The sequence below is a fragment of the Lagopus muta genome, chromosome 12 (assembly GCF_023343835.1).
Source record: "Lagopus muta isolate bLagMut1 chromosome 12, bLagMut1 primary, whole genome shotgun sequence".
NCBI classification, from domain to species: Eukaryota; Metazoa; Chordata; class Aves; order Galliformes; family Phasianidae; genus Lagopus; species Lagopus muta.
The window spans coordinates 16,707,251-16,725,668 of NC_064444.1; the positions used below are offsets into that span (position 1 = coordinate 16,707,251).

At 40.7% G+C, this 18,418-nt stretch overlaps 1 protein-coding gene across 5 annotated transcripts in view; it reads left to right on the forward strand.

Annotated features, from left to right (window-relative positions):
- The window catches only part of SMPD3 (sphingomyelin phosphodiesterase 3), a 112,200-nt gene that overhangs the window by 55,576 nt on the left and 38,206 nt on the right, over window positions 1-18,418 (forward strand). The window contains exon 1 of one of the 5 annotated variants that reach the window (XM_048958435.1): window positions 2,644-2,664. The exons of 2 other annotated variants lie outside the window; for them this stretch is intronic. The gene's annotated coding sequence lies outside the window, so the exon portion shown is untranslated. Of the gene's footprint in view, window positions 1-2,643; window positions 2,665-6,517; window positions 6,638-15,353; window positions 15,509-18,418 lie in introns of those variants that run through there. 2 more of the 5 variants (XM_048958434.1, XM_048958433.1) reach the window with 2 other exon arrangements.

Sequence of the window (18,418 nt, forward strand, 5' to 3'; positions counted from 1 at the left end):
TGTTACCATAACAGTATGCAGATCAGCACCCATTAGAGTGGCACTGAAGTTGATTTTAGTGGGAGTAGTTTTCAGAGCCATAAGAGGGGCAGGCAGTTTTTCAGTTCCTTAACGTGTTGAGAAGTCTTGCATTTTTGTTTCTGTGTTAGTGCATCTTTTTTTTCGTGTCTGGGAGAAAATGAACAGATAAGTATGTGCTACATGGATCTGGAGTTTCTTAATCCACAGGGATGTGCTCTATATTGAATTCATCCCCAGAAGGTATTTACTCAGGAGGGAGTTTCATCTTCCACTGGTCCTTTTTCCCTTGCATCTCTACACACAGAAGATAAATTCCTGATGGTTTATTTTATATTGTGTTATCTGTGATTATTTTTAATTATTTTCTGCTGGTTTTAGGAAGATTTTGCATCATGAAGTAAAAATATTTTCCCACTGTCTGAATGCAAGAAATCACTCACTGGAACATTCAATACAACAGAGAAGGATAGACTGGTGATATTAAAATGCATGCCTGTGCAAAAAATACCACCACCAGTTCTTTTCCACAGCTATTATCTGTACAATTATAAAGTAGCTTAACAGTTTTACTAGTCAAAGTTAACATATGCAGGTACATAAATGAAAGTTCACGCACACCTACACACTTATCACTTCATACAGACGTCCTAGGTGAGGAAAGTCATGAGCACGGGTAGCATGGTACAGAAGTTCCCTTTTGAAGACGAGCTCTGCAGTGCTCCAGATCATCCTTGGACAAGTGTCCAGCTCCTGCCCCAAGTCCTCCCAGTGTCATCAGCGCCTGGCTTAAGTGTCATCATCTGCCCCTGTGCAAAACGGGTGGATGGGTTCCATCTTTGGAGTTAAACAGCTCACACGTGAGCCGCCCGTGGAAATGCAGGGATAAAAGCTGCACTGGGAGAGTTAAGTAACAGGAGGGAAGACTCAAAATGGGGCTCTGATCTGCTGTTGGCTAAACTCTGCATTCCCAATGAGGATGTCTGATCAACTGAACTGTTACAAGCAGTACGTGCTTGAGTAATGGAAAATTTAGAATTCAAGATAGGCTGTTTATCATAAATATATTCTTAAAATGAATGTATTTAAGCAAGTTAAGTACACAGACTCCTTCTGTTCCTTCCACACGTTATTTAGCTCGCTTTGGTGCCCTTTCAAATACTTCAAGTGTTGTCTTCAAAAGGTTTGCAGTGATACTTATAGGAGAAAGAAGTTGGTTTATCTTGAAGGGGTGAGGAAGGCATGTGCCTAAGAAAGATGTGTTTATTTACTTTTAGCTGGTAACTTTAGTCTTCTCTAAATTTTATGCAGCTGTAGCTCAGGTAAAGCTTTATTAATAGGCTGCCTGGATGGGTGGTTGGTTTTTTATTTTGTTTTTTAGATCTTTGGAATTGATGCTACGTGCTCTGTTTTTAATTCCTCGAGGACTCCAGTGGGAGACTTTACAGTGAATGTAATATATTAATTAAAAATATGTTAATACCAAATGCTTCCAAATGGACATTTGGGCTCTATGTGCATGTATACTGCAAAAAAACAACCAACAAACAAAAAAACTCCTTTAGAGTGTGGCTAAATTAATGTTAAATTAAATAAATAGCAGTGTACGACTGTAATGCTGAATTCTTAGGGCGGCTATTGGTACGAGCTTTCTCCATGAACCAGTATAGCACACGTTTCACATATTCTGCATGTGAACTGACGTAGTGACGCTGAACTTAGAGTCAGTAAGCTGAGAGGGGATTAGTCATTATATATGAGCATTCTGTTCTCAGTGAATTTAATCAGTAACGCCATATGCAATTACTTTGAACAAAACTAAGCAGGATGCAACAGGAACAAGCATATATTCTTAACAATCAGGCAACACCTATATTAACTGTTCAGATTGAATTGTAACTTGAATTAGAATTCAAGTGAGGCCCGTTTGTCTTTAACCAGTTTCTTAGAAATAATCACTGCTGAAGTACATATTGAGCCATTTCATTAACCTTTAAAAGAATGCCTCTAAGTGTTGCTCCTTGGCTGAGGTGTTAACATGCCAGTCATGCTGATGACCCGTTCAGCAGAGCTGAATTCCCAGCTGCGTTACATTGATCTGCGGATGAAGAGCACTATTTCACAGCTGAGTGTTGTTCTCCAGTCACAACTGTATGTATCTATTCGAGTGATAATACAACAAACATTAATTATGTTGATGAAAATGCATCAGTTTTGAATGTCACCAGTCTGGAATATAACTTATAATAATAGCAAATCTTAAATAATGAATACTACTTTGTTCATCAAAGTCACCAAGATAGATGGTTACTGCTTTCCTAAAGGCTTACAGAATGAATGGGTGAGACAAAGGGCCAGAGACTAAGTGATCTCAGCAAGGGAAGTTGTTTGATCAGCACTTCACAGCTGTGCTTCTGCCCAGCTCCTGCTGCTGCTCAGCAGTTCCTGGATCACCCGGCTCAGCTGCTTGCATTGAGCAGTGGCACAGAGACAGGGCTGCATCTACATTTGAACCATACGTGATACAGAGATGTCGGGAACAGTGAAGCAAGTTTAGAAGGTTATGAGTTGATGCCTTGTCCTGTATTGGCCACCTTGGTCCTTTCTCGGGTCATGAAGTCTTTCTTACAGATGCTTCTAAAAAATGTAATGAGAGCTATTCAGAATTTCAGTATTGGAATACTGTAAAGGTCGTCCTTTTGGTCCTGGCCTGACAGTTCATTTGGTTTTTCATTCTGCTGTTACAACTGCTGCTAAGATGAAAGGTGGTGATGAGACGTACCTCTGACTCATTGCTCCAATATTTGTCTTTATTTTATCATGACTTGAAGGTATGGCTTTTATCTAGGAGGAGGTAGAAGTGCTACCTTAAAAGCTCTAATATGCTGAATAACTAGAAACGGATGGAGAAAAGATGTGCCAGCAGTACTTAGATGCCTGCCTGCATGAGAGGGAAACTGGAAAAAAAGTGATGGTGAGGGGGAACCCTGTAAGATTCATGTTTCCTACTGTGGGAACGGCTGTCTTTTGTTATGATTTTGGGAATTTCTGTGGTGTAACAATAGTAATAGGCATACTCCCTGAAATATGAAGAAATAGGAGTGATTAAAAGAATTCTTCTGTTAGAGACCATAGGGAGAGAGAAAGGGGAACTAACAGGGCTGATAGCCAGTAAATCAGTAAGCCAGGGCCAACAGATCTGTACTGTGAAACAAAACAGAAAGTGAAGCCACACATCTTCTATTCTAGCTACTTTGATGGGAGCATTACCTAGCTTATCTGTACATAAATAAGGCCTTCTGTCATTGAATTAAGTCTGTCCTAACTTCACCATGTGAAACTGAAATTACAATAGTTAAACCTCATCAGCTTGCAGCCTCCTCACGAGGCACAATATCCAATAATCCTACTCAACTGTTTTCCCTGTGGTTGCCAGAGTTACAGCTGATGAATGTTCCTGCATGTTGTACTTCCTGCAAAGTCTCAAGTGTGTTGCTTCAGACAGAGAGCAGCTCTTTCATAGGTAAATGGAGAGAGGCTGAGGGTATTCACAGTAGGAACGTGTTTTGTTTTTGAGTATCTGTGTATGCTGATGACGGTGCTGTTTTGACATGGGAGAGTTTGCCTGGCTGGGAAACTTGCTGCAGTGTGAAGCCTGTGTTAGCTTGTCCTTGAATGTGATTTTTGTATTTCATAATAATTATTTAATGGTGTTTGATGCTTTTTTTAGCATGAAATGTTGTGTGTTTTGTAAAACGGAGGCAAAGATTTAGCTGAAGAAAAGTTCCCTTCTCTTTATACTGCAGCATGGAGAGAAAACTGAATTAAAAATAATAATCAGGAGTTAGTCGTTAACATACCAAATAACCAAGTTATCAGTACAGTTGGTAGGAAAGTATGCACGGTTTGTTGGTCATTCTGACTTGCTCCAGAGATAATTCTCTTCTGAAAATAAGTGTCTTTTATCTAGAGAATTTTGGGCACTGAAATCTTAGGCTTACAGAACAAACTGGCACAGCTTGATCAGTGGCATTCTGAGCTTTCACAATTTTAAGTGTGCCATCGTTCCGCCCTCCAAATACAGCCAGGGGTTTGTGCAGCCAGGTGGTTCTTTGAGCTAAAGGTAGGCATACAGAAGTTGTTTTCAGGTGCTCCTTTCCCACTCAGAACCTTCCCAGAACGATGGGTGCACCTGTACAAAAAGGCTGACCAATCTTCAGATTAGTCTGTTGATCCTGGATGCTGAGACTGTGTTAGTGTCAGCAAGGGTCCACGTGGATGATTTCTGCAGTGGTGGAATTTAAGAATGGGTCATTCTACACAATGGAATACAATCACACTTCTACGCGCTGTGCTGAGGACGTTTTATTTCTCTCTATTTGCAGTACTTCATATTAAAGCCTAAGGTTTTGTAGGTGAATATTTACTTCAGATTCATGTGAGTTGTCCCCATGCTTCAAAACTCCAGTCGAGTGAGGATTGAGTCATTTATCTCAGTGCTTCCTCGTGTTTGAGCTTGCAGGTGTCACGTACAAGCTGCCTTAATTGAATTCTGCTTAACTTCTCTGCATGCTGCCCTGTTAGCCTTTTCACTGTTATTTTTTACACGCCTTTCTTTGAAGTGTGATCAAACTAAGGGAGAAGTGTCAGTAATATGAGATCTCCCCTGGAGGAATTTGTGGCATTTGACACCCGCAGCCAAGTCTCTCATGTCCCAGTGGCAGAAGCTGGCATTCAGCTGCTGTGCTATTAACATAATCTGCAGGTAGCATCACCTCTGTGTTCAGTAATAAAAGCGAACACTTACAGCATTATTTAAATTCTTGACTCTGACATTTATTTAGAAGTACAGTAGTGGCACTGATGAGTTTTTAAGATTAGGTTTTTAATCTGTGTTTTTAAGCATGTTTCTGTAAGATAATCTACCCCAAGATTACAGAAAAAAGTTGTTCTGAGCCCTGGTGGAAAGTTGCAGATGTTCTTGTGTAGCAGACATCAAAACGAGTTTTCTGAATGTGTTTGTTTGTTGGGATTTTTTTCTTCTAATAGAAACTTCTCTCTACAAAGCCCTTAGAGCCCTCTGTTAGAGCAGCTTTCCAAACATTCCCCTAACAGCAATGCATTAGAGAAACGTTTGGGGTTGAATTCTGGCCTGTAAGGTAATAAGAGGCTGTGCTGTTTGAGCAATACAAATGTTGGGGTTTCTCATCTGTTTTTTTTCCCTCTACCAAGGCACAGCTACAGTTTGAGAAGTGTTCTACTGGTCTGGTGGTTGGTGACCCTGCACACAGCAGGGGGTTGGAAATAGATGATCACTGTTGTCTTTGCCAACCCAGGCCATTCTACGATTCTGTTAAAAAGGTTTAGACTTGGCTGAATTATTGGCTGCAGATGAGCTGTGTACATCTGTAACCAAGAGCCACTGTAGCTGGATTCACTGAAGGACTTTAAAACTTGGATCCTGAGTTACAGTAAATATTTAACAGTTCCCAGTGCACAGTTGTTGTGTAAATGCAACATACAAATAGGAGTGTTACTCAAGTACAGCAAGTAGCTGTAATGTAGCTGATGAATGCCAACAGCTTACGAAGGCCTAACCATAACGAACAGCTAGGACACATTTGCTTTTACTGATCAATATGGATAATAAAAGCAACGATTTCCCCAAAACTTGTTTGTTAAGAGTGTTTGCAATTGGGAGAAGAACCTGGTAAAAGGAGGCACTTCATTGGCATCTGAGAAATATCAGCAGACACAGAATTAGTGCTTTTGTTTGTTGCTGTTCTGGTTGTTTCCAGATAATGTTACAGTACGTAAGATCCTGTGTTGTAATAAAAAGAAACTGGTAAACTGCACTTAAACAACTAACAGATGACTTCAAAAATGAGCAGCAGCTTCACGCTGGCAGTTCTCAAACTGCCCTGTGCTGAGCTGTTTGCTTAACTTCTCTTAACCTGGAAGTCGAGCTGTAGTATCAGCCGAGCGAGTGGCCAAGCCTGGTCTGCTTGTCTGCTTGGGCCTGTTGCCTTGCTGGAGTAAGTGGCAGTTCTCAGGTAATTCAGGATAACAACTTAGTCATTTTGGCATGATCTCAGTCACAAAATGACTTATTTGAATTTGAATGTATAAGGCTGTCTGAGATACACAAAGACTGTTACTGAGAAAAACAGCATAGAACAACAACAGAACAGCGGAAAAATTTTTTTTCATATTTTTTAGCAAGAGGATTTCTTGTCCTTGACAAGATAGGATGTCTTAATCTTTCATGTGCCAGCCTTAGGAGTTTTCCCCCTGTTGTTCTTCCCATCAAAGCACATTAATAATCCTTTCAACCAGAAAGAAGCTCGTAATCAGCACGCTGTGCAAACTCAGTGGCCCTGGCCCTGGTCGGTCTGGCAGTGCTTACAGCAAAATGCGCTGCACGCTTCCTGCTTGTTCTGGCCACGGGGCTCCAGGAACTTCCTGGTTCTTCTGGACATTCAGCTCAAGAGCGACTGAACGTGGCTCGCAGGGCGATGCCTTCTCTTCCCTCGGAAAGGTCATCCACCTCAGGTAACCGTGTAGGCTGTGGATCGTGCTGGTCTGTGGTATCTCTGTGATAGCAGTCAGCTATACACAGGTAAGGAAGCTATTTCTTTAGACCGTATTACTGTAAGCTGAATGGAAAGTGTGTCAAACAGCAAGAAGCCAGTTGCATCTATGGAATTGATGTGCAGCCAAGGCACACTGGAATTTGAAGTTCTGCTTCCTGTGCTCTGCTGTACAGCTCTGTCAGTGTACAAAGCTGTAGTCTCTTGGTCCTCAATTTATCAGCCTAACACCTGTCTGAGACTTACACAAATGGAAGTTCTCTTTTGTGAATTTCTGTCACAAGTAATCCAAAACCTGAATTTCATCACTTCTGCTGGTGCATTTACTGCACATAGCAATAATTACATGAGATAAAAAATCTGCTGTACTTTGACTCCCATTGATGGTGAAGCTCATTACACACCCCCATTATAATTATTACTCTCTTTATGTATACCTCATTAAACTTCAAAAGCAGGCATCCTAGGGATGCTGTTTTAAGAAACTATTCAAGGGTGAATTATGTAAGACACTAACAGTCTGTTCCTTCTGTATCGCTTCAAATCTTATAAAATTTGGGGTACGTAATCATCAGAATGTTATAAATAATATTCTAACACAGCTCTGTTACTTCCCCAGTATGCATTACCTTCATGAGCGCAATTTATCTCTGAAAGTAGCCATATTAAGGGTGAATCAGGTGTATGAGCCATGCCAACGAGCAAGTGGCATCTCCACTAGTGATGTTCAAGTAATTGCACAGCCTGCAAATTGTAGCAAGGGCAAGGGGCAGCTTGCAGAGGTAGTAATACAACTGACAGCTAATAAAGATCATGTTGTCCCTCAGACTATGGTAGTTGCTATCCTGCTACACTGAAGCTGTGTTGTTCAAAGCACAGACTCTCCACTTTTGGTCTGTGGCAGCGTGAGGTAACCCACAGCCACAGAGATGCTAAGAGTCCGACACGTGGCATCCCATGAGCTGCACCTTCTCTTTGGCAGCTGTCCAGCTGCGTGAAAGAAGCAATGCACATCTTCACGAGACTATTCCATTTCAGTGCTGAAAGAGCTTCACTTCCAACATGGCATCGCTGCACGTATGAAAGCCTGTTTTTCTAGGAAGACGGTGTATTTCTGATGAACAGAATGGCTCTTTAAATACTGGATTGTGAAGTGAATCACAGCACAAAATGAGCTTTACTTAATGGCAGGACAAGACTTTTTGCATCAGTTTGGATGGTGAAGCAAAGGCATTTTCCGCTTTAGGCATCCACTAACAGAATATACTGTTAAAATGATATACTTTTTGGCACATTTATAACCCTAATTAATGTGTATAGGAATTGTGCATATCTGAAGGTGGTTTTTGCAAGTAACAGGCTGTACATGTGCTCCAGGAAATGGAACAAACTTGACAGTTATATTGATGCAGGTCTTACAAAACCAGAGCTCTGTTTAAGTTGTGGTGGTGGAACTAACTGTACAGAGACTGTCAAGAACAAATCATGTCAAGTAAATGGAGGTACACACATTCTGTGTGTAACTGCCTCAGAACTCTGGTGGGTGAAAAAGAAATATCTATTATTGTTTGTTTGTTTTACTGACCATACTTTGACCAAATTTTAATATGCTCAGGTGTTGTTTGTTTGCCCCTTCCCTCCCCCCCACAGACTAGAATAGCAGTATTTATTTGTGGTCTCGCACTCTTGTTAAATAGGTGAAACAGTGAAGCTTAGTGGACTGAGTGAAAGCAGCAGGGAGAATTCTGGATGCTTGCTGTGCATCCTAGGTGTAATAGTGAGGTCAAGTTGTTTATGGGCTGAGCCCAGGCCTACTTAGGAGTCAAAGCTTCCCATTCTCAAAAATTGTCTTCTTCAGACTTGCCTTGTATTCCAGTACACATACAGCCTGCAAATATCGTGTGTTCATGCACGCAGCCTCTGGCAGTTTAAGTAACAGTTATTTCAGTTAAACATTTTACTTTCAGGCACAATGAAAAGACTGATGATAGTTTGACTCAGTAGAAATTTCAGACAGCATACTAAATATTTAAACAAATTGGTCTGCTAATGGCTGAGAGAAACATCTAGTGTGCATCATCTGCTGGTGGTGATGCCAGGATACTGCAGGGATTCCTTTTAAATATTCAAATAAGTTACTCTGTTTCTGTTGCTCATTGCGGTGTGGAAAACTTGGTATTTCATTGTTGTTGCAAGAGTCATTAAAAAAATGGAGGCGGGGAGGCATGAAGTAAAGTACCTGTAGATGGTCCTGGTCTTTACAACTGCATCTAAGAACAGAAGGGAAGAAAAAGAAAGAAAGAAAGAAAAAAGCATTGAAGTTACTATTTTGTTGGGTTTTCTTTCTTTTAAAAAGGAAAAATATTAAAAGCCCCTGGAATGGTAAACCATGCATAACCGAACAGTAGCTGCTCATTTCTACTTGTTCACTGTGTTTTCCATTAAAATATTGTGAAATTTTTCTACTGTCTTATGCTCATATCTTATTTAGAGGTAGAAGAGGTGGAAACTTTACTTTGTTCTACCAGGTTCCCACTGACTAGGCACAATAGCATGCGTGTGTGTGGAGCAGGCATCTCAAGACGTGGAATCTGGAAAGCTGGAAGCACCCTGGCCTGAGCTGAGGTCTGTTCTACCAGCAGAAACAAGGGGAGTTTTAGGCAATTTAGTGCGGAGGGTGAGAAAATATCAGTGTTTGCAGACTTGAAAGGATGTTTTGTGACTGAATGCTGCTTCCTGTGCTGTGACAGAAAGGTGGCTGGAACATGCCGAGCACGTTTCCTGGTTTGTCAGGATGTCTCTGAAGGCAGAGGAAGGATCAGTGTTTTCTGAATAAGCCAATGCTTAAAAAAAAGTGAAATACGTTTTGGATGACTGGAAAACACATAGCAGTCCTTCTGTTTTGCATTCTTAAGAGTCTAGAATTTTTGTTCCAGGAGTACTGTTTTGCTGACAAATAGCATTAAAAAGATGCTGCACGGCGTATCTGGAAACGTATAGAAGCAGAGTTGCATAGCTGGATACTGAGTGGATTCTTGGCATGCTGCTTATTAGGTAAAACTTACTGTTCTTTGAAAAGAATCCAGAATAACGGACGATGACTCCAGTGCAGAAAAGGAAGAGTGGTAACAGGTCTGCACTGCTGTTAATTCTGTGTTTCACAGCTGGAACAGGGAACGAACCTGTCCAAAATCTTCTCTGTGCCTCGGAGTGGTTTTAATACAAATCGCCAAACAGATCTTGTGGCTTTAAATATTGGATTCACGTACTTGAGAAATGAAAAGCTTTGTCATATCCGAGCAAAATCCACCCATACCTCATGTAAAGATGGCAGCAAACGAAGGCGTTCTCTCAGATGAAGTGCAAACTGATTGCGTGCAGTGTTTTAAAGAAAAGTCAGGAACTGCTACCTGCTTCTACTTGTTGTTCTGTAGGAAGAAACAAAAGCCCTGCGGTACGTTTGTCTGACAGTGAAATGGACTTAGAAATAAAATATATTTTTCATTGAATTTGGACCACGTTTTAAAAAATCAAATGTAGAGCGTGGTTTTGTGTTGTTTGCTTGGTTTTTCTTCTCTTTTTTGGGAACGCCAATTGCTATTTAACACTCTAGTGGGTTTTGTTATTGTTGTTTTTGTTGTTATGCATCTCAGAACTATTTAAGCTTGAAATTCTACTGAGTTTTAATTCTTGTATGGCATTCCTGCACTTTCATCAGAGGAGCAGATAGCAGGTGCTTGGAGGACAGCTCAGAATGTAGATGTTGAGGTTTGAGTAATGCCAGTTCTTTCATGGGGCGCCATCCAATCAGATGTCTGTGAATCTGCAGGAAGCACAACTGTCAGCACAGCAGGGAAGCAGTGCTTGAGGAATCTAATCTCAGGCTGTCCATAGAAATCTGCTTAAGATACAAATGCTGTGATCTGGAATTCTCCTTATGTAGAGCATGAAAACATACCAATAACTAATTTTTCTTCACAGGGATGCCTGTGTCTTAACTTGTGTTGTATTCTAATTTCCTTTGTGTATAATTGTGAGAATTCTAGGTGAGCTTTTTTTTTTTCTTCTTTTTTTTTAAGAACAGAGATTTACTGGCAGGAATTTGTGTTGGGCTTTTACTGTAGGCTAAAGTCACTTATTTGCCAGCTGGTGAGAATTACTTCAACAGTACAAAAATACACACTCTGGGGAGAATTGATGACGTTATAATTCTATCTGACGAGCCATACTGGACTCACCAGAAGCCTGAAGGCTTGAAGTGCTGTTTGAGAAAGAACAGCTTTTCATTTTCGAGGCAGCACGTACCCCCCTGGCGATTAATGGGCCAGACATGGCTGCAGTAAGGCCTCTGTGGGTTTTAGAAGGTGAAAGATGAGCAGGAAAAATGTTATCTTCAATTGTTTCTCGGACACCCAAAGCTAATATTGTTCCATCTCTCCAAGATTCATTAAACAAACCATCTCCAAAGATCAGATTTATTTAGCCATTATTGAATTATGCCAGCTCTTATAAAAAATGAGGCTAAAGCACACCAAAAGGTGATTTTGTAAATAGAGCCCATTCCATTTCTATTGTATAAACAGAGCTTGGTGTCACAGCTCCACATGCTTGCATGCTGCAGTTGTCTCACTACTGAAGTACACCAAATAAGGGCTCAGAAAAGGGAGTGTTTAGTTTTGCAGGTACTAAGTGAGATCACCAAGTGGTCAGATGAATTTATTTGACTACTTCTTGCCTGATAGCAAAGCCTTCCGGAAAGCTTCAAGCTGTAGAAATGTTTGCTGTTATTTTAAACCTTAAGAGGATTTGCTATTGATTCCATTTGCAGTGGATTCCCAGTTCCTAGGCCATAAATAAGAATTAATAATTTTGAAATAGGTGATTGTCTCCTGTATGAGAAAATACAGTTTTGCTGGTTTAGGACTTATATATAGGATATGTGTGTATGTAAATATATTATCAAGCCCTTAGAGAGTTACTAAAATGATGCACTTAAACCTATGTTTCAAGTAAGGTCCTTGCTTCCTGCGCTGCGGCTAGTTACTGTGTTACTTGGATTGCATGGCCATAGGAGTTTTAGGGGCAACCGGGTCCTTCTGTGCAACTGGCCCTTCTGAGATACTACAGAAACACAGTCTGCTTCTGTTGGCACCGAAATCCAAATAACTGACAGAAGTTTCCAGAGTTAGGATTATTAAATGAGCCCTTGCCTCTGCAATGGGGTGGAACGAAATACCCTGGGACAGCAATCCCACGTAGCACCCAAGCAAGTTCATGTTCAGGTCTGGCACATTTGAGTCAGAGAATGCACTAAGTTTTGGGAGTGTGTTTTAGAATTGGCAGGTGAGGTTTGGGTCAGGCCTGCTGGGATCCCTCAGAAAAGCTGCACACTGATTGTACATTCATTGCAGTTTATGTATGTAAAGAAAAAAAAATGTCCTCTGTGCTTAGAAGATAAGATGCGTCCCATCAGCAGTTTTGACTCCAAAAGTAAGTTTTCAGCAAGTAACATCTGTTGTGTCAGGGTGGGATCCAAGTTGCTCTCAGGAATATAAAAGCTAGTTGTTTTCTGCAAGAACTGGTTCCAATTTTCCATCCATTTTGAAAGAGAAAAGGGAGAAAAATGTTTTCAGTGTTTTCAGTCGGTTATATTTGTTTAGGTATCTTTGATGTGTTTCCATACATGGATATAATTGTCTTTATATTTTAATATAAAGTTTAAACGCTAATTCTACTTAACTTGCATAGCAGAAGTGTGTGCGTATTCATCTTGGCCAGGGAAAATGTGATCTGGGACTGCCATCTTGCCACGATTTGCTTTTGGAGATGAGAATCTGCTGCCGTGCCACATGAATGTAAAGCGCAGAGCACGCTGAGCAGTCTGATCACAAGCAGCTTTTCAGCTCTGCGGTAGAGAAACCTGCATTTTGAGCAAGGAGGTTTATGGGATGCCATGGCAATGTGAAGCCTGGTTTCACAGGGCAGCCACGGCCAGCTTGTTTTGAATGAGAAGGGCTGTTCCCTCCCACAGACCTACACAGGGGTGCTGTCACAGCTGTATCTGCACTGCTGGTTCAGAGCCTGTCAGGTAGGCTGGAACATGGGAGCCCACGAGCTGTTGATGTCAGTGCTTCGCAGGCCTTGTTGGGGTACCTTAAGCTACCAGGGCTGTGATTAGCTGCTCCTTGTCTGCTGAAACGTGAATGTTCTGTTCATTCAGAGAGGGACATCAATAGTTCACGGGCTCCTTTTGAGCACTCAACCCAAGTGTCTGAAAAACTTCTATTATTATTACATTGGCTGCTCCAAAAGCAATGCCTCTTATTTCGATGGATGCTAAAACAAAGAGTACAATAACACTACTTGATTGAGCAAATTCTCAGCTACAAAACACTACTTTTCAACAGTCACCACCACTAGCTTGGCATTTTGGCCATCAGTGAACAAGAGCCCGTGTGCCACGCTCATAAAAGCGACACACTGCCACCCTTCCCTCTCTTTCCTGATTTGGTCTGTTCCCTTCAAGCTGTGTGGGAGTTCTGCTTTTCTCTTCCGTATCCCCTGTATTGTGTTTCTGAAGAGATATGGAAAAGGGAACAAGCACACAGATCCTTATCTTGCCTATTCTCACTTCCAAACATTAACTCTTGCAATTTCATATGGTGTAGCAGTTGCACTATTGTAAGCTGTGTTCCTCTACTTCAAATGATAACCAGCTGGCAGTAGTGAAATGAAACTAAGAAAAAATTTAACACGTTCTCAATAGCTGTTTTTCTGAAATCCAATTTTAGAGATGTGCTCCTTACTGAAGTCCAAGCGATTGTCAGGATTCAAGAAAAGCAAGCTGTAAGGAATTTATGTCAATATGAATAAACCCAGCACCCACTGGGGAACTTCCCACATCAGTCAGTCACTTCTCAATTTCATTTCACTGTGTTCCTGCAGTGTTTTATACACATTTTTAAAAACTGCTGAGGTGTCAATAGTGAATTTGAAGAAATCTGAGTTGTCTGAGTTCAAAAGTGTAATTTGGTTTTCTGAGAAAAAGGAAGTTAAAAAGTTTCTGACCATTTCTAGACTGCCTAACCTTATTACTACAACCTTTGTTTTCCTTCTCCTTCTCTATTATTTGACAACTTTTATTGTCCTTTATTTAGTTTGCAAGCTATGTTGGAGTTAGGAACATCTCTTTTGATCTGTGATGTCTCTAGTGCACTTCTGGGCATAATTATAATCATAAAAATCTTTGAAACCTTTCTACCTGATATCTTGTTATCACTGCAGTTGAGATGTTCTATAGTGGCACCATAAAACAAATTAAGGTCTTTTTTTAGTCTTCAAACACTTAGAATATAATAAAAACAACTAAGTGAGGCTGTGTTTTACCTCTTTGTAGCATATGAAAAAATATGTGTCTCACTGCAGTGTTTTAAATTCTCCCTTAATCCCTCAAGCCCCTATGAATAAAGCATTGGATTACCAAGTAATATCCACCGTCAGGAGGAATTAGGCACTTTAGCTTTGGGTTCCATCCGAACCACTGCATCAGGAGAAACGTTACTGACGTCATGTTTTCCAAGGTGCAGCTGAGTCACGAGGTGCATTTCCCCCACCCTTCAAGACCTTGCAGAGATGATAAGACATATTTCTTATGATTCTCTCTCGTCTCTTTGGGTTGCCTTAAGGCACCAGCAAGCATATGGTTTTGCAGCTAAGAAACAAGTAGGAAACTCAGCTCCTGTTCATCTGTGCCAGCGAGTCTGCGACAGAGCTGTGGCAAACTCGGCAATTTCCTTCATCTATAAGATTTATTAATCAGAATACCATTTTACTTCCCAGAAGGCTGCTTTTTAATCAGGGTCCTGATGTGCCAATGTCTTTATCTGCAATACTGAAGAATTAACTAAAGGACATCCTCTCCTCCATTCCTCATTCCCTCCCATCACCATTCCCTCCTCCTTTTTCTCCAAATATCGGTTTTAAAATGTGCTCTGGTGCCAGACTTTTTGTGGTGCTCTACCATTTGTTGGGAGAATGCAATTAGGATTCATAGCATAAAGTGGATGGCATGCATCCCTGCTGCCTCTGCACTACAGCTGGGCCAGCACCTGGACAAGAACTGCCCAGCAGATCTGCCATGATTTCCAGAAGTGCTGTCCTTGTGTAAGGCACAGGAGGGGTAAGAGTCGCCTTGAACCATCATTTAATCCTTAGTGCTGACAAGTAATTACATTCTTGCTAAATGTTTATTTAAAACAGATTTCAGTTTTAATCAATTTGCTTTATGGCACTTGCTGTGTAATCCTGTCAATTGAAAGCATTCCTACTTACATTAATTTTCTTCCTTTTTTTAACTGATACATAGTATGTCTGTAGTTAGATTTAGTACGTTCATGAATAACTGTTCTTCTGAGGCCATTCTGGCTGATGGTTCTATGGTTTTCTGGACAGCTGTTGATGGTGTAATTTATTGATGCTGCAGTCCATAACAGAACCTGCATGCGGTACCTTGGCTCGATTTTTCCTGCATCACATCACCACACAGGTGTTGACTGCTCTCCAAAGTGTCACTTGATGTCATGTTTCCCCAGGAGCTGTAACACCCTGTCATTGTGTACTTCAGAAAATATTTATCTACAGGAAATGTCATTAGGCAGATCGTTATGAATCTGTTGTAGTTCTGCTTTTTTTCCCTGGCATGTGATTTTAAAACAGCAAAGGTCAAGTTGACATTACAGTCTGCAACCCAACTGTGCTTCTGTCCATAAAGGTCATCTGTTTGTAAGTTGGAATGTGAGGTTGGCAGTCCATCCTCTCTTCACGTACCCCAGCCAGCAGTGTTCTCTGTATCCTTGGGACTGCTGTGGAGAAGAAAACCCTCTTGTGTGTGCAGTGATTATGTAAGTCATTGGGGGTTTTAGAAAGCTTTCTGAGCAGTACAAGAGAATAACTTCTTTACAGTCTCTTACAGTTTTTCTTGTGTAATAGTAATTACATAATTGCACAGGGTTGAAGTTATTTTTAACATGTGATTTGTAGATGCCAGAATCTCTTTTGAGGAGTCCTGCTGAAGAGTCATAAAGAAAAATGAATCCGCTAGGCTTCTCCTTATTATCAACACTCTAAAATGCCTTTGCTAAGTAGTAAATGCCAAGCATTTGTTACTTGGCATTTGATTAGTCACTTTTTTATTTCAACTCAAAACGAGTATAAGATTGTGAAAATTATGCTAAGCTAATCATTAAGAAGAAAAATCTTCTTTAATCCAACTTTTGCAATTTCCATCTGGATAATACATCAGGGCAAAACACACAGGGCCATGTGTCCTAGTAAACAAGCCCACCTGCCTGTTGTTAGCAGGATGTGCTATCGGCTGTGAGCTGATTCCTGCCTTCAGTCTGTGTTACGAGCCCCTGCCACCACCTAACTGTATTGTTCAGATTAACACTTACTGCTTTTCCCAGGGCTGCCTTTCACAGAAGAAATTTCTGCAAAATCAACTCATCTTCAGCTATTTCTTTATTAAAATCCTTTCTTATCCATTGTGCCTACCAAAAATGAATGGCTGCAAATCTGATGTGCTCAGACGGTGATCAGTCTAAATTCCTTTTCAGCAGGGCTGGAGGAAGGATTTCCTTATCATCATTGAACACAAATGTGTGTGGTAAAAAGAGAGTTAGCTGAGCTGCGTATCTGAATGCGTTATCTATACCTGCTGTCCCGTACAGCACACTGGTAGGCAGTCTGGTACCGCATATGTAGCACAAGAAAAACGTGCTGCCAGGAACACAAATCATTGCAAGGGCTTGGTTTGAAGGAGCGGAAGTCTAAAAGGTGACAGAAAGCAGAGGAATTGCGTTTTTATTCAGATACTGAGGCAGCACTGCTTTGTCACACTGTATCCTCTTTGTTCTATCACTGATTTATTTGCCACTGGCTAGAAATAGAAATGTCCATCTGTCTCCATGTGCCCTGCAGAGTATTTAAAGTACGCATCAAACCATTTTCCTGAATCTGGCTCTCTGAAAGCCCCAGATTTCAAGATGTCAAAACTGAAGAAGAGTTTTAAAGCATGGTTCAGTATTCATTCTCCTACTTTTTTATTCGGTGCATGGTTTTCATTCAGTGCACGCTAAGTTTTGTTCTTGATAAATGGGAATTCTGCCTTCACTGGTCACTGCTGTCGAAGAGAACAGTTCATTATAAAAGTGCCTTTCTTAACTTCCTCACTTTCTTTTGTGCTTCTGCAAAGTGTCTGATAAGTGATCGAGCTGCTTTGATTTCATGTTTCCATTCTTTCCTTTTCTTGCTGCCCTTATTGGATACTGTCACAGCTCTGTTTGAGGAGAGTGACACTGCTAACTGGTGATGGCACTGTCAAGCTTCATGAAGTTTGATTCACATGGTTACATGATTAGTAAAGAAACATTTAAATTTCACGTTATCAAAACCCCTGCTACAATCATTAAGGTTATTTCAGTGACTTCCATAGACAGCTTATATGTACTGTTATACTGCTGAGCTTCCTTTACAAGGCCCCAACATTTCAGTGTCTTTGGTTAGTGATGGCATTTGTGAATATTGCAAATATTGCACCTGGTATGATAGTGCCTGAAAGACACTCTCTATCTTCAGAGGAAATAAGTGGAACTGCTTGCTTTTTTGTTTTTGTTTGGTTTTGTTTTAGTTTTATATACGCAGTCAGTGTTGTTTTATTCAAAGCTGGAAACTGGAATTTAAAAACAATGCCATGAACTATGATAGTTTAAGTTTTGCTTAAGCATGCACCAAATAGCGGATACGCAGAATATGTAAGAAGTCTATAGGCAATCCCGTTCCATTTTTTGTGGAGTAACTGTAATGCTGAGCTGTAGTTCTAAACATACAGTGAGAGTACAATACCTAGGTATTAAAGCAAAGTAGTTTGACTGCTTTTACTACACTGAATGTTAAACATTTGAAACCATACTCAATTGTATGAAGTGTTACAATTCAGTCAAACCATTTTGTTGTGAAGTGTAGCAAAGCAAACCATTTCATAGCAGTTGTAGCTTTTGCTCTTGAATGCATTTTTTCCCCAAGAACTCTGGCAATTTATGTAAGCTTAACTTCAGTGATGAAACACGAGCCGCCCAGAGACAGCTGCTCCACACTGCTGGTAAGGATTTGAAGGCAGCTGATATCAATAAATGAATATTAACGTGAGTGGATGAAATACACTCCAAAGTATATATTTCAATTTAAGGCTTAGATTTGGAGTAGAAATCTATGTCCTCTATGACAGCATGAGTCCTGTGCGTGATCAGTGTACTGAAATACATAGGTTACATTTTTCCTATGTACTGAAATACATAGGTCACTCCAAAAGTAATGCCTCCTATTTATTTCCATGGAAACCACAACAGATACAACGAGCACAGTAACACTGCGTGATAGAGCAGAGTCTCAACCACAAGACACGACTTTACAAAATAGTTACTGCCAGTAGCTGTTCATTTTTGCCAGCAATGAACAAGAGCCTAAAAGTGTGCGCCATCAGAGGTGGCCACTGTTGCTGTTGCCCCTGCTGAAATGCACCACCCACTGCCTTGCTGTGCTCACATCCACCGTTCACTCCCAGGAATGTTTAGCGAGCATCAATGAAATGTCAGTGGTGTCACTTTTTCTGCACTGAGGAATTCAGTGTTACTCACTGTTACTTCATGTGCGTTTTTACATCAGACACCATTTTATTGTACTGCCCCTCTGTGCCATGTGTCTCATGGCAGCAAAGTGTAAAAGAGTACTGGTGGGAGGGTTCAACTTGTACT